Source organism: Marmota marmota, unplaced genomic scaffold (assembly GCF_001458135.2).
Source record: "Marmota marmota marmota unplaced genomic scaffold, marMar, whole genome shotgun sequence".
Lineage (NCBI taxonomy): Eukaryota > Metazoa > Chordata > Mammalia > Rodentia > Sciuridae > Marmota > Marmota marmota.
The window spans coordinates 4419818-4432547 of record NW_026000142.1 but is presented as its reverse complement, the minus strand read 5'-3'; the positions used below and the strand labels follow the sequence as shown (position 1 = coordinate 4432547).

General features: G+C 41.1%; 1 protein-coding gene across 10 annotated transcripts in view; it reads left to right on the top strand.

The window, feature by feature from the left end:
• Positions 1–12730, top strand: part of Ica1 (islet cell autoantigen 1) — a 152432-nt gene that overhangs the window by 9473 nt on the left and 130229 nt on the right. Inside the window, exon 1 of one of the 10 annotated variants that reach the window (XM_048785992.1) lies at positions 10265–10867. The exons of the other annotated variants lie outside the window; for them this stretch is intronic. The gene's annotated coding sequence lies outside the window, so the exon portion shown is untranslated. Of the gene's footprint in view, positions 1–10264; positions 10868–12730 lie in introns of those variants that run through there. 10 annotated transcript variants of the gene reach the window in all.

The window sequence follows — 12730 nt, the reverse complement described above, 5'->3', positions numbered from 1 at the left end:
TGTGTGTGTGTGTATATATATATATATATATATATATATATATATATATATATATACACTTTGCATAGTAAATAAGACTCAAATAATATGTGGTTTGTGGATTAGCAGCAAGCTTTCTCTGGGAGCATATTAAAAATGCAGAATCTTGGTCTGTTCAACCCTTCCCTTCAGACCCACTGAATTCAAATCTACATTTTAATAAGATTCCCATGTGAAAATGTTGCCATTTTCACAAGATATTTCTCAAGTTTAGTGTTCAAAGAGTCATTTGAGGACTTAATGTGGATTCTTAGCCTGGCTTCCCCATTTACCCTTAACATCTCAAGTAGTTATGTTGCTCAAGATCTTCTCTCTCTTATTTGAGAAATACTGCACCGAACTATCCAGCACAGTGCTCCAAATTGTGCATCTTTTCTCCTCTTTGACAAGCATTTTGACAAACATGATTTGGTACACAATTCCCTTCGAGTTAAGTAGGTATTACAGTTTTACCTATATGATAAGAAAATTAAGATTATAGGCATGATTTGCCTTGGACAATGCATGTGGTAAGAGTGCCATGGAACCCCTGTAAATCCTAGTTGACCATGATTTCACTATTCCAGAATCCAGATTAACTTGGGTTTTGTTGTCTTTGTTGTTGTTTATTTTGGGTCTGTAAGTAATTTTCACAAATGCCAATGAATCTCTGGAGGTAAGGGATGACTGTACATGATAGAGCACTTTGTGCATGCTTTTAATACAAAGCCTTCTTTCCATATGACTGTAGCCAAATTACTGAAGATAACTGATTTTGAGCTTCATTATAAAAAGGGAATGGTGTCAACATGGCAATGTTGTGAAGATAAGAAGTGGTATGGGTGAACATATACCTCAGTGTCTGAGAAGTGGCCATTCCCTGATAATTGTTAACTACTGTCCCTTTGTAAACCTGGTGAGAAACAATGAGTTCACAAAAAAGCTGAGAAAAGGATGTCCTACACTGCATTGCACATGATGAGAATAGTGTCTCCCCCCCCCCCCCCCCCCCCCCCCCCCCCCCCCCCCCCCCCCCCCCCCCCCCCCCCCCCCCCCCCCCCCCCCCCCCCCCCCCCCCCCCCCCCCCCCCCCCCCCCCCCCCCCCCCCCCCCCCCCCCCCCCCCCCCCCCCCCCCCCCCCCCCCCCCCCCCCCCCCCCCCCCCCCCCCCCCCCCCCCCCCCCCCCCCCCCCCCCCCCCCCCCCCCCCCCCCCCCCCCCCCCCCCCCCCCCCCCCCCCCCCCCCCCCCCCCCCCCCCCCCCCCCCCCCCCCCCCCCCCCCCCCCCCCCCCCCCCCCCCCCCCCCCCCCCCCCCCCCCCCCCCCCCCCCCCCCCCCCCCCCCCCCCCCCCCCCCCCCCCCCCCCCCCCCCCCCCCCCCCCCCCCCCCCCCCCCCCCCCCCCCCCCCCCCCCCCCCCCCCCCCCCCCCCCCCCCCCCCCCCCCCCCCCCCCCCCCCCCCCCCCCCCCCCCCCCCCCCCCCCCCCCCCCCCCCCCCCCCCCCCCCCCCCCCCCCCCCCCCCCCCCCCCCCCCCCCCCCCCCCCCCCCCCCCCCCCCCCCCCCCCCCCCCCCCCCCCCCCCCCCCCCCCCCCCNCCCCCCCCCCCCCGCCGCCCAGTTAAGGCAGGTGACATCATTCATGAGGCCTTTGACCAAATCAGAGAATTGGGTCATTTGCTCAGTGTTCAATAAATATTTGTTGTATACATACCATGTACCATGCACTGTGCTAAATGCTGGGAATCTCAACACCAGACCCATATCCTACCATGATCTGGAGGAAATTGCATCCTAGTAAAGGAGAAAGCAGAGCCAGATGACAATTACCATTCAGCAAAAGCAGTGAGGGAATCAAGAGAGGCACAAGGAGTGATGAAGCTCATGGAACAGGTACTCCATCCAGGCAGAAGAAAGGGAAGAGGAAACCTGAGAGGGGTCATGAAGGAAGTTACCCTTGAATGTTGGGGGACCAATAGGAATTCAGCAGGTGGATAGGACTGAGGATAGTGGGAGAGTCTAAACAGAAAATCCATGTACAAAAGGCACAGAGGTAAGGGAGAGAATGCTGGCAGATAGTCCTTTTTCTGGACCCTGATATGCATGTTTGTCCTCTATTTGCTGAATGGCCCTGAATAAGTTTGATCATCTGTGAGCTGAGAGGATTAAATGCATTAATCAGTGTAAACACAGAACAGATTTCAATTATGTGCAGGATAGTTATGGAGGTGGAGGTATCAGTAGAAAATAGAGGACTGATATTAAAAGGGCATTAGAATTAGAGATCATTGCAGGGGTCAAGTTTAGAACAAATTTAGCAGAAAATACATGAAATTAAACAAGGATGATTGAAAAAGACAACTGAATATAATACAGTACTGTGGAGTGGAAAATACAAAGTCTATGTGTTCAGAGATAGATAACTGAATAAATAGATTAAAATGTTTAATTGTGACTCCTGAGAGTCCAAAGCAGAATGGTCCTCTACTTCTAGGTGGTAAGAGTATTATACCAGGAGCAACTCTAAAGTGCTCTAACTACTTTTCAAGAACAGCATATCAAAATCCTTTCCATTATTATCATCACTACCATTATTACCATCACTTACTCCCAATTCTGTGTTCACAGAATAGGGCATGGGCACCAGTGTCTGAAATGATAGTACTTAGAGGAAGTCCAGCTTTCTGCTTGATGTTTCCAGGATAGGGCACCCTTAATCAGAGAGCAAGGTGCTACCTTTGATAAACGGTGCCTCTATCTCTTTATGTCCATCAGCAATTGCAGTTTTTTTGTGCATGGTAGCACCATGGTGGCAGCAGACTTGGGACTAACACAGCACCTGAGTCTGTGATTCGGTGAGATTGTTTTATAGAAATACCCCTTTAACCCAATTCCTTTCATCCAGGAGTAGAATAGAGTAGTTAAAGACAGGAGCACAGGGATTGAAAGCAGACTTGAGTTTAGTAGTTCTTGACTTTGGGCAGATTGCTTCATCTTTCTAAGTTTTTCTTTTTCTTTTTCTTTTTTTTGTCACTTGTAAAGTGGGCCACTATCCCCTCAATAGTGTTGTGGAAATGAAATATTCGTGTTAAGTGCTTTACTCATGTAAAGCCTCAGTAAATGGTAGCCCACACGCATAGACCCTTATGCAGCATGTGTTTACTAAATTCCTACTATGATTCAGGTGTTGTGCTTGCTGTTAAAGAGGTGAAGGATGAACTTTAAGGATCCCTGCTCTTAAAGGACCTATGATGTCCAACAAGATGTGGATGTAATAAGCCCATTGCAGGAGGGTCACAGAAGGGAAGTGGTACACCCAGCATGGTGTAGTCAATTCTCCAGGGGAAGACCCCTGGCAGAGAAGGGACAGAGGGCCCATACCGGGTTGAGAAGGCTTCACTGAGGAGGTGATATTTAGGGAGAGTCTTGAAGAAAGTTGTAAATTGGTCCACTGGACAGAAAAGGGGAGGGCTTTACAAGTGGAAAAAATTCTCTCAAAGCCATGAAATAGAAGAGTTTATTCAGGGAAGCTCTAGCTGTCTGCAATGACTGGAAGGAACAGATCCTTGTGAGGTAGAGTAAAACGGGAAGAAAAGAACCAGAATATGAGATAGCTGGGTTTTTTGCCAAGAAATTCAGAATTTCTCTAGTGGCAAGAGAAAGCAATTAAAGCATTTGGAGTTGGAAAGCAGTGTGATTAGATTTGCATTTCACAGTAATATTGCAGACTTAGTATAAAAGATTGGAGTGGGCAGATACAGGGATAGTATTTCCTTGAAGGTCTAGACTAAGGCCTCCCTGTGAAAACAAAAAGAAGAGGAACTTCATTACTTTTAGGAGGAAGGATGCAGAGGACTGGCTGCAAGAGATGAGAGAGAAATCAAGTTCTCTACTTAGGCATTCAGTGGATTTAGTGGTAGCAGTTAACATAGGGGTTACCAGAAGAATGACTCCAAGGTGGAGATGGGAAGAGAGTAGTTAATTTTAGATGTGCCAAATTTGAAGTGCCTGTGGAATATCCAGGTGAAGATTATAGTCAAGAGATGGAGAGTTGGATGTGGTCCTCTGGAGAGGTGTTTAATTTTGGAAGATATTGGTATATAGCTGTAGTTGAAGTGTGGAAGGGGTACAAAGCACCTAGAAAGAGCAAGTAAAGTGTCTTAAAAGGAAGCCAAGACTGAAACCTTATGGATCACGGATATATGCAACATAGATGCAGAGGAAGACAAACTAACAATGAAAATCAAATTTTAGAGAGTGTTTCTTGAGAAATCAAGGAAGGGGGAGATTTTGAGAATGGAAGAAAACATAGTCAAAGGTCAAGTGAGATGAGGATTCAGTTTGACCTATAGTGAAAGACTGTCTCCGGTATGGTGGAGAAAGGAACTAGACTTTGAACAACTCTGACTGTGAAGAAAAGGAGGAAGGTGGTAACCACAGGGGAAAAGAGGTCAACAAATGTGTGCTGAGGTCAGAAATCAGGGGAGACCGATGGACTTGAAACAGGATTAATAGATGGCCTACCTTGGGGAAGGGCAAGAGGATGGGCCTTGTTCTTCCCAGAGAGAAGAAAGGGAAAGTCAGTGGCCCTGGTGCTGGATAGTTCCAAAGATGTGAGCAGTGGTGACCCAGGATCAGAAGCTTTGAAAGAAGGTGCTCAGCACAGTGCTCAGGCGATGGATTCCAGAATGTGTAAAAATTCCTTCATCCATCTGAAGAACGTTATTCCACCGGCTGCTCCCTAAAGGCCAGGAGTTAAGGGTCTTCTCATCAGTACTGTCTGCTCTGTGCTGTTCTCCACAACACTGACATCATTTTGAAGAATGCCCACTTTCTGCTTCTTTCTTCTTGCTTTTCTCTTTGCTATCTTGACCTGGAGCTTGGTGCCTTCATGCAACTTCCTGCTTATTCTACCTAGGCCTGCCCTACCTGGCATATACCCAGTGACTCCTGTCTTTCCTGATCCTCATCGAAACAATCTTTTGCCTTATAAGCACTGGGCTTTACTATGTAATCTGATAAACTAATTCTGTGAGAAAGTAGAGAGAACCTGGAAAAAGGAGCCTTTATTAGTTCTTAAATAACACCAACTAGATGGCCCAACAGAGGCAAGGGTGACTCTGATAGCTGGGGGTATATGGAGAGTTTTTCATTTCTATCTGCTTCTCTTTGCTGCTGACTTGTCTTCCTGCTTTCCTGCCTGGAAATTATCCTTCATTCCTTGCTAGGAAGCCAGCCCAAATTCAAACATATTTTTCTTGCCATGACTTAACCAAAGAAAGTGCTAGAATTCAAGCCATTTCCAGAGAAAGGAGCCATGGTGGTTTGTTTACAGGACTGGCTCACAGCATTGACATTTTGTAAACCACACACTGGTGTCTGTTTATTTCAGTAATTTAAGACTAATGAAATGAGGTCTATTCAGTGCTTTTGGAAATCTCCTTGAATCTTGATCCTTAGTTCCCTGATCCATGAAAAGAGGAGGTTGATCTCTAAATTTTCTCCTAGGTCTCACCTAGGAGGTCCCACAGACTTGTAAAAAATAGTTTGACCATCTCTTTAAGGGGCTTTAAATTATGAATTTAGCCTTAAAGAAAGAACAGTATCTCCCTAATTACCTCTGATTGCTGACATTATGCTTGCCTGCAATTTTACAAAATCATGGCCCCTACATTCATATTCTTCCTCCTCACTACATGATTAGTAGCTATTCTATTTATATATGAAGTATCTGTATTTCATCTACAAATATATGTGTATACTTTATATTTGTGGCTTCTGATGCTCTTATAGTAATACATACACTACAATTATCATTCATATGAATCTGATGTGAAGAAAAAAAATACATTTTTCTCATAGATTTCTACCTTTCTGGAATAACTTATTTTGAAAATATGAAGTGTAACTGTTTTGTGTATATATATGAATATATATAAATATATACACACACATATATGTATAATTTTATGTTTTTAGTGGCATCTCTGGCAGAATAATAAGCAGATATTTGGCAGAAAACTGAGTAAAGATACTGTATCCAGTACAGAATATCTGTGACCCAAGTTGTAGAATTAATTAATTGCTTATTTGCCTAATGCCACACACCAAGACTGTCCAACAAAAATATAATGGCAGATATATATATATATATAGTATTCTGGTTGTAGTAAAATATTTTTAGTTCAAGTATAAAAATAAGACAGGTGAAATTAACTTGATAATATATTGTATTTAGCTCACTATATCAAAAATATTATTTCAACATAAAATAGAAAAGGAACTATAAAATACATACATATGTAGTGTATAATATGTATAATGTTTATATACATGTATTCTATAATATACATGTATATGTTATACTTACACATAAATATAATATAAATGTAGTTATAAAATTTAAATATAAATATATCAATGAGATAGAAATAATCTATGTAAGTACAAATAAATGTAAAATATAGATTTATTAATGAGATCTTTTGTTTTGTTTTGGTTGCTGTCTTTGGAATCTACTGAGTTTAACATATTGAGCACATCTAAATTCAGATTAGCCGTATTTCAAGTGCTCACTAGCCACATGTGACTAGCAGCTGCTATATTGGATAGCATAGTCTTACAGGGTAAAATTCATTTCTCTCACATTATACTTACGTTAAAAAATTTCATACTTGGTATCATTTTTTTAAAGTAACATAAGAACCTTCCAAGTTTCATAATTGGATCCCAATCGAAATGTAATTTAAGGATAACATTTAGTTCTATCATTTTAATAATGTTCTATGCTGACAGTTGAAGGGGATAGTATTTCCTCCCGGAAGTTGATTGAGACCTTGTCTGACTAGGGTGTTCCTTCATTCTTCACCTTTTGAGGTTAAGCTTTTATAGAAAAGGCCACAGTAAATGCAGATTAAGATCTGTATACTAAATTTGAATTGGCATTTGAAAAGTACATGAACCAACCTGAATAAAGTCAAAGGTAAATACATTTTATACAGTAAATTTCAGGTCCCTTCCTTTTTAACAAGTACTCTTTTCTTTAGCAAAGGCAACGTATTTGTTCTTTGTTTCTACTCTACTAATCCATTTTATATGATTAGCTCTTGTAGATTTCCTTCAGATTTACTATGCAAATGCCAGGCTCTTTGTTATTGCTGCTACAATTTTTGTTGTTACACATACTCACAGGATCATCCTTTGAAAGCAAGGCTTTATGCAGGAGAGAGGTTTAAGAATTAGACCACACCCTTCTTGAACATTTTGAGTTTGTGGTTTATTGTTTTTAATTTGTTTACTAAGGATATGGTATTTTAAAATAATACTAATGTTGAAGATGATAGCATTTCAAATAGCTTGCCCCCCTTATTTTCTGTTATATTTGATATTTTCCTTTGAGAACCATCTTTTGGAATAGATGAAAGGCTGAGGAGGTTATTAATTGGCTCATTGGTGTTTCATTCTCAGCATTTCTCCTTGTGGACTTGATCTTGAACCTGATCTTGGGCAAGTTATCTCCATTTTTAGAACCCAATTTCCTCATCTTTTTTGTTCTTGTTATTATTATTTTTTTCTGGTGTCACAGGTACTTAACCACTGAGCCACATCCCCAGATTTTTAATTTTTTTATTTTGAGACATGGTCTTGCTAAGTTGCTTAGGGCATGTGCACCACCACATCAAGCTCCAATTATCATTTTTTAAAGAGAAAATGTGTTCTTTATCTGTAAGCTTTTGCTTAGATATAAATGTCTCTGAAAGCAGTTAAATAGTTTTGGTTACTGAGGACATCCTAGATGTCAACTAGTTTGATCTGATATTTTAAAGATGAAAAAAGAGAAGCCAAATGGGTGAAGGGACTCAGAGGAGACACACATCTGTGGCATGGTCATACATGTATCAGTTTTTACTAAAGAACATATTGGGAGACATTAAAAATATTTACTTTAGAGCCAAGCACGGTGGCACACGCCTGTAATCCCAGGCACTCAGGAGGCTGAGGCAAGATAATCACAAGTTCAAAGCTAGCCTCAGCAAAAATGAAACATTAAGCAACTCAGTGAGACTCTATCTCTAAAAATGCAAAATAGGGCTGAGGATGTGGCTCAGTGGTTGAGTGTCCCTGAGTTCAATCCCCAGTACAAATTATAAATATATTTACTTTAGGAATAGATTTTAATAGTTTAGGGAATCATTAAGCTTCATTACTGCTTTTATATAACACCTGCGTTACTTGGAAATGTAAATAAAATGATCTTTTGAAAATATCATAAGACCCCAGTAAATGCAAATTTTAGCAGTGACTTGCATCTGTAGGGCTTAAATAAAAACTCACCCATCATTTAGCTTCCTTGAATAAGGTCAGAATTCTGTTTTCCTCTTGTAAGATTTGCTGACTCAGAAAATTAAAGCATGATCCTGCTTCACATTTACTCATGAATTTATGAAATGTCAAAAATCACTTGCAGGAGACACAAAACCAGAAATAGCATCCATTGGAACGCTCAAGTAATCAGAACCTTATCAAAATGTGAAGGAAAATCTGTGTGCTATCTGATAGGAAAAAAAAGTCCCTAAAAACTAATCAAAATCAAATTACTTCAATGTTTAGCTTTAAAAAAAAATGGAAGGCTAATTGAACTTCCTACCTTCCCTGAGGATCTCTTTTCAATCACATGAGGACACCAACTGATGAATCAAGATTTTAAATCAATAGTAAATGCAGTTAATTATGGCCTGGAGAAATTGTTCCAGTTTTTTTCATTGTTTCTACTGCAGCCATTGCAATATTCATATTCAAAACACACTTAGATAACCTCATAAGAAATTATAGAAGACCTTCTTGACAGAAGAGAAAGTGACCAGGATCTAAAAAAAAAATGATGACAACATATTCCACCAAAAGAAACATGTAGACATTCTATTGGTTTTTACCTTGTCACCTAGGACCTCTGATAAATCTTTATTTCTTCTATTCATGAGGCTACATAGGAGCCAGCCTTGAAGCCCTGGCTTTGCACTCCCAGGCTGGCTGGCCCTTGCAGGATCGCAGGTTCCCTACTTCAGGAGGAAGGGGCTTCGTCCTGTTGTTTCTCACTCACTTTAGGCTCTGAATTATGACTTCCAGTCCTCCTGAAGTGCTTTCTGTGACTGGTGCCTGTGTTTGCCCTAATGCTTATGCTTGGTTACAGGCACCACCTGCAGCTCTGCTGTGGAAGAATTTGTTCCTTTCTTTCTCTCTGCTTACTCCACACACACACTCCCACCCTTTGCCTGACGGGCAACCACCAATTCTTAGAGACAGTTCAGAGCCTGCATAGGAAGCCAGCTCTGCCCCCAATCCCAATGTCCCTGGAACCCCAGGCACCTTCCTCTGTTGTAGCACTCATTCTCAGCCACAGGCAATACTGGGGATTCCTTGAGCACAGATTCTCTTTTCCAGCTACAGTGCAAATAGCATATAGCTGGGTGATGTGCAATTTTACTGAGGTTTAATTTTAAAGAATTGTTCTGCATTTCATCAAATATAAGGAGGTCTTACCATCCTTTTTCCATTAAGAAAGAAAAATGACTGCCAAATACTTGACAAGGACATGGTACTAAACTACATTCAGTTTCAGGAATGCTGAAATGTAAAGAGATTTGTACCTTAGATTCAATGTCATGTGGCACTGTGACACCGGTATTTGGGAAGAAGTGATTTCACTGTGGGTTGGTTCGAATGTACAACTTTGTACCCACAACACTGTAAGACTGTTCTGTTCTTCTGGAAAGTACATGTCTTGTGGGGGAAGAAAATAGTTCACCTCCCAAATAAAACTAAATCCCCATATGTACATCAGAACTGGAGAGCTACAAAGTTGCATCCATTTTTATCCAGAAAAAGAGGAACTTTGAATAAATTAGAAAGGAAAATTACAAATTTGGCATTTGTTCACGTATGTAATTCAACAGATTTTACCACATGCTCAGTACAGATGCAGGAAAAGGGGATTCTGGATTCAGGGTTAACTAGTAGTTCAACTAATGGAAAAACTACTCACTGAATGGAAGAGAAACTTCTATTACTAAAGTTGAAAAGGCAATTAATTTTAGACAAGAAACCTTGCACAAGAAATACACCATGCTTAGAAAATGTGATTCAAGAAGAAGCCAGTTGTCTATGCAAATATTTTTGTGGATTGAGAGTACCAATATGGTGGGAATGATGACTGACCTTACCTTTTCTCTGAGTAAGGGTTGGCTTAAGAATTTTAGATTCTTCACACAATTCCAGTGTAATCAGAGGTACCATCAGCTAATTCCATTGCCTTGAAGAAGCTCATAAGTAAGGGTTTGAGGCCACACCAGTGCTCATTGCAGCTGAAGCCAACCTATATGGAATGAAGGTGCCTTCTTATATTTCCAAGGAGTGAGTCTAGTATCAGGTTTAAGGCAGCCAAACTTCTCTAGTTGGACTTCCTTTCGCATTCTGTACTTAAGGGTGATAAGGAAGACCTTTAGCTTATATTCAAGCTGTTCGGTTTGTCCAAAATAGTTTCTAAGTGGCACCTGGAAGTAAAAACAAATGATGCAGGTATTGTTGTCTTTTGTTCATCAACATAGGAGACTAAAATTGAGGACTCAGCACAAAAAAGTATATAGAAAGAGGGGAAATGGGGCATCGCTGTTTACATAACCCCAAAACAAAAACTGAATACAGTATCCCTCTTCCCTGTTCTCAGTTATCTCTCAGGGCAAGATCTCTCAGCTGGATGGTGTGGCTGAGAACAGCTGTGGCTTTAAAGCCTGACCTTGGATCATGAGGTGAACACATTGCAACCCCATTGAGATGCAGCCTGGAAAGTCTCATGGGATGAGGTTGGTCATTTTAGTGTCACATAAGTAGAAGGTTCCAACCCTGAGCAGAAAGACACCCTCCCCCTTTACTGCTGTCACAGACTCACAGCCGGCCCCTCACCAATGTATTCCCACCCTCCCAGGGTTGTATCAAAATAAGATATTTCACTTCCCATTGATTTTTTAACTTTTAGAACTCGACTTCTACAGGTCTTTCTTGTTATTGGTGCAACCACTTTGTCTTCCTTGAGGAGACAGATTAAGAGTGAAACACAGACATTCACAGGGGACAGTACTGCTGACGGAGTCAGTACTGTTGCTTCAGGCGTTTTCTTTTATTTGTGTCTTTTGGTCCTGGGGATTGAACCAGGTGCCTTTTAACCACTGAGCTATATCCAAGCCCTTTTTATTTTTTCATTGGACACAGGGTCTCGCTAAGTTGCTTAGGACCTGGCTAAGTTGCTGAGGCTGGCCTTGAATTTGCGCTCCTCCTGCCTAAGCCTCCTGAGTTACTGGGTTCGGCCTTTCATCACGGGTGCTCATGGTCCCTAAGCAACGATCCTTGCTCTCCTTTGTTTGTCTGCCAAGGTGAGACAGCAGCTGCAGTTTCAGGCATTCTTCTCTGTGCTGTCAGGAAGCTTGAGACAGGACACCATTCATTTGGGGCTCGTTTTGTGAGTGCCTGGTGGATGAACAGGAAGATTCCTTTGTAGAATTGTAAATTGAAGTATTAATCATAGACTTTACTCCATTTTACAGGGAAATGATATTTTAACAGCAAAATTTATTAAATGTTGAGATTCATAAAGGTCTTATTATAGTTTGCTTCCAAATGTTCAGGGTCTCCTTATTCTAGAAATTATGTTTATGCATCTGTCTTTACTACTAACTTTTCACTAAATACTATAGTCACTAAATTATATTTTGGACACAAGGTATCTCCTCAAAGCTCATGTGAGAGACAATGCAAGAATGTTGAGAGGTACATGTAATAAGTAAATTATGAGAACTGTAACCTAATTGGTGAATTAATCCACTGGACTGGATTAACTGGGTGGTAACTGTAGCCAGGTAGGGTATGACTGGAGGAAGGAGGTCACTGGGGGTGTGACTTTGGGGTTTATATTTTGTCCCTGATGAATGGAGCTCTCTGCTTCCTGGTTTTCAAACTAAGCAACTTTCCTGTACCACTCCCTTCCACTACAATGTTCTTCTCCCTCACCTCTGGCTTAGAGCTATGGAGTCAGCTGACCATGGACTGAAGCTCAGAAACAGTGAGCCAAAATAAATTTTTTCCTCCTCTAAGTTGTTCTTGTTGGGTCTTTTGGTCTCAGTGACGAAAACCTGACTAACACACTAGCCCTTTGTAGCTACTGAATATGTAACATGTCAAGTCTGAATTGAGATTCACTCTGAGTGAATATATTTCAGATTTGGTACAAATATACAAATGCAAACATATTATTAGTATTTTAATAATGATTATATGTTGAGATGTTTTAAATATACTGAATTAAATAAAATATTAAAATTTATTTCACTATTTCTTATTCATTTTTGAACACAGCTAAGAGATCATTTAAAATTACATATTCAGTTGATAGTGTTTTTTCTGCAGAGCACAGCATCTAGATTACAAGTTCCTTGAGGCCAGAGACAGTGTCTACTCTAGATTTATTAGATGCTCGGTGAATGTTTGATAAACCAAAGTGTTGGACAGAAATCAGTGTTTTAGGATTATAATTATTTTTGAATTTTTTTAGATGTTGATGGACCTTTGTTTTATTGATTTTTTTTTATGTAGTGCTAAGAATTGAGCCCAGTGCCTCACACATGCTAGGCAAGTGCTCTACCACTGAGCCACAACCTCAGCCTCAATGATGA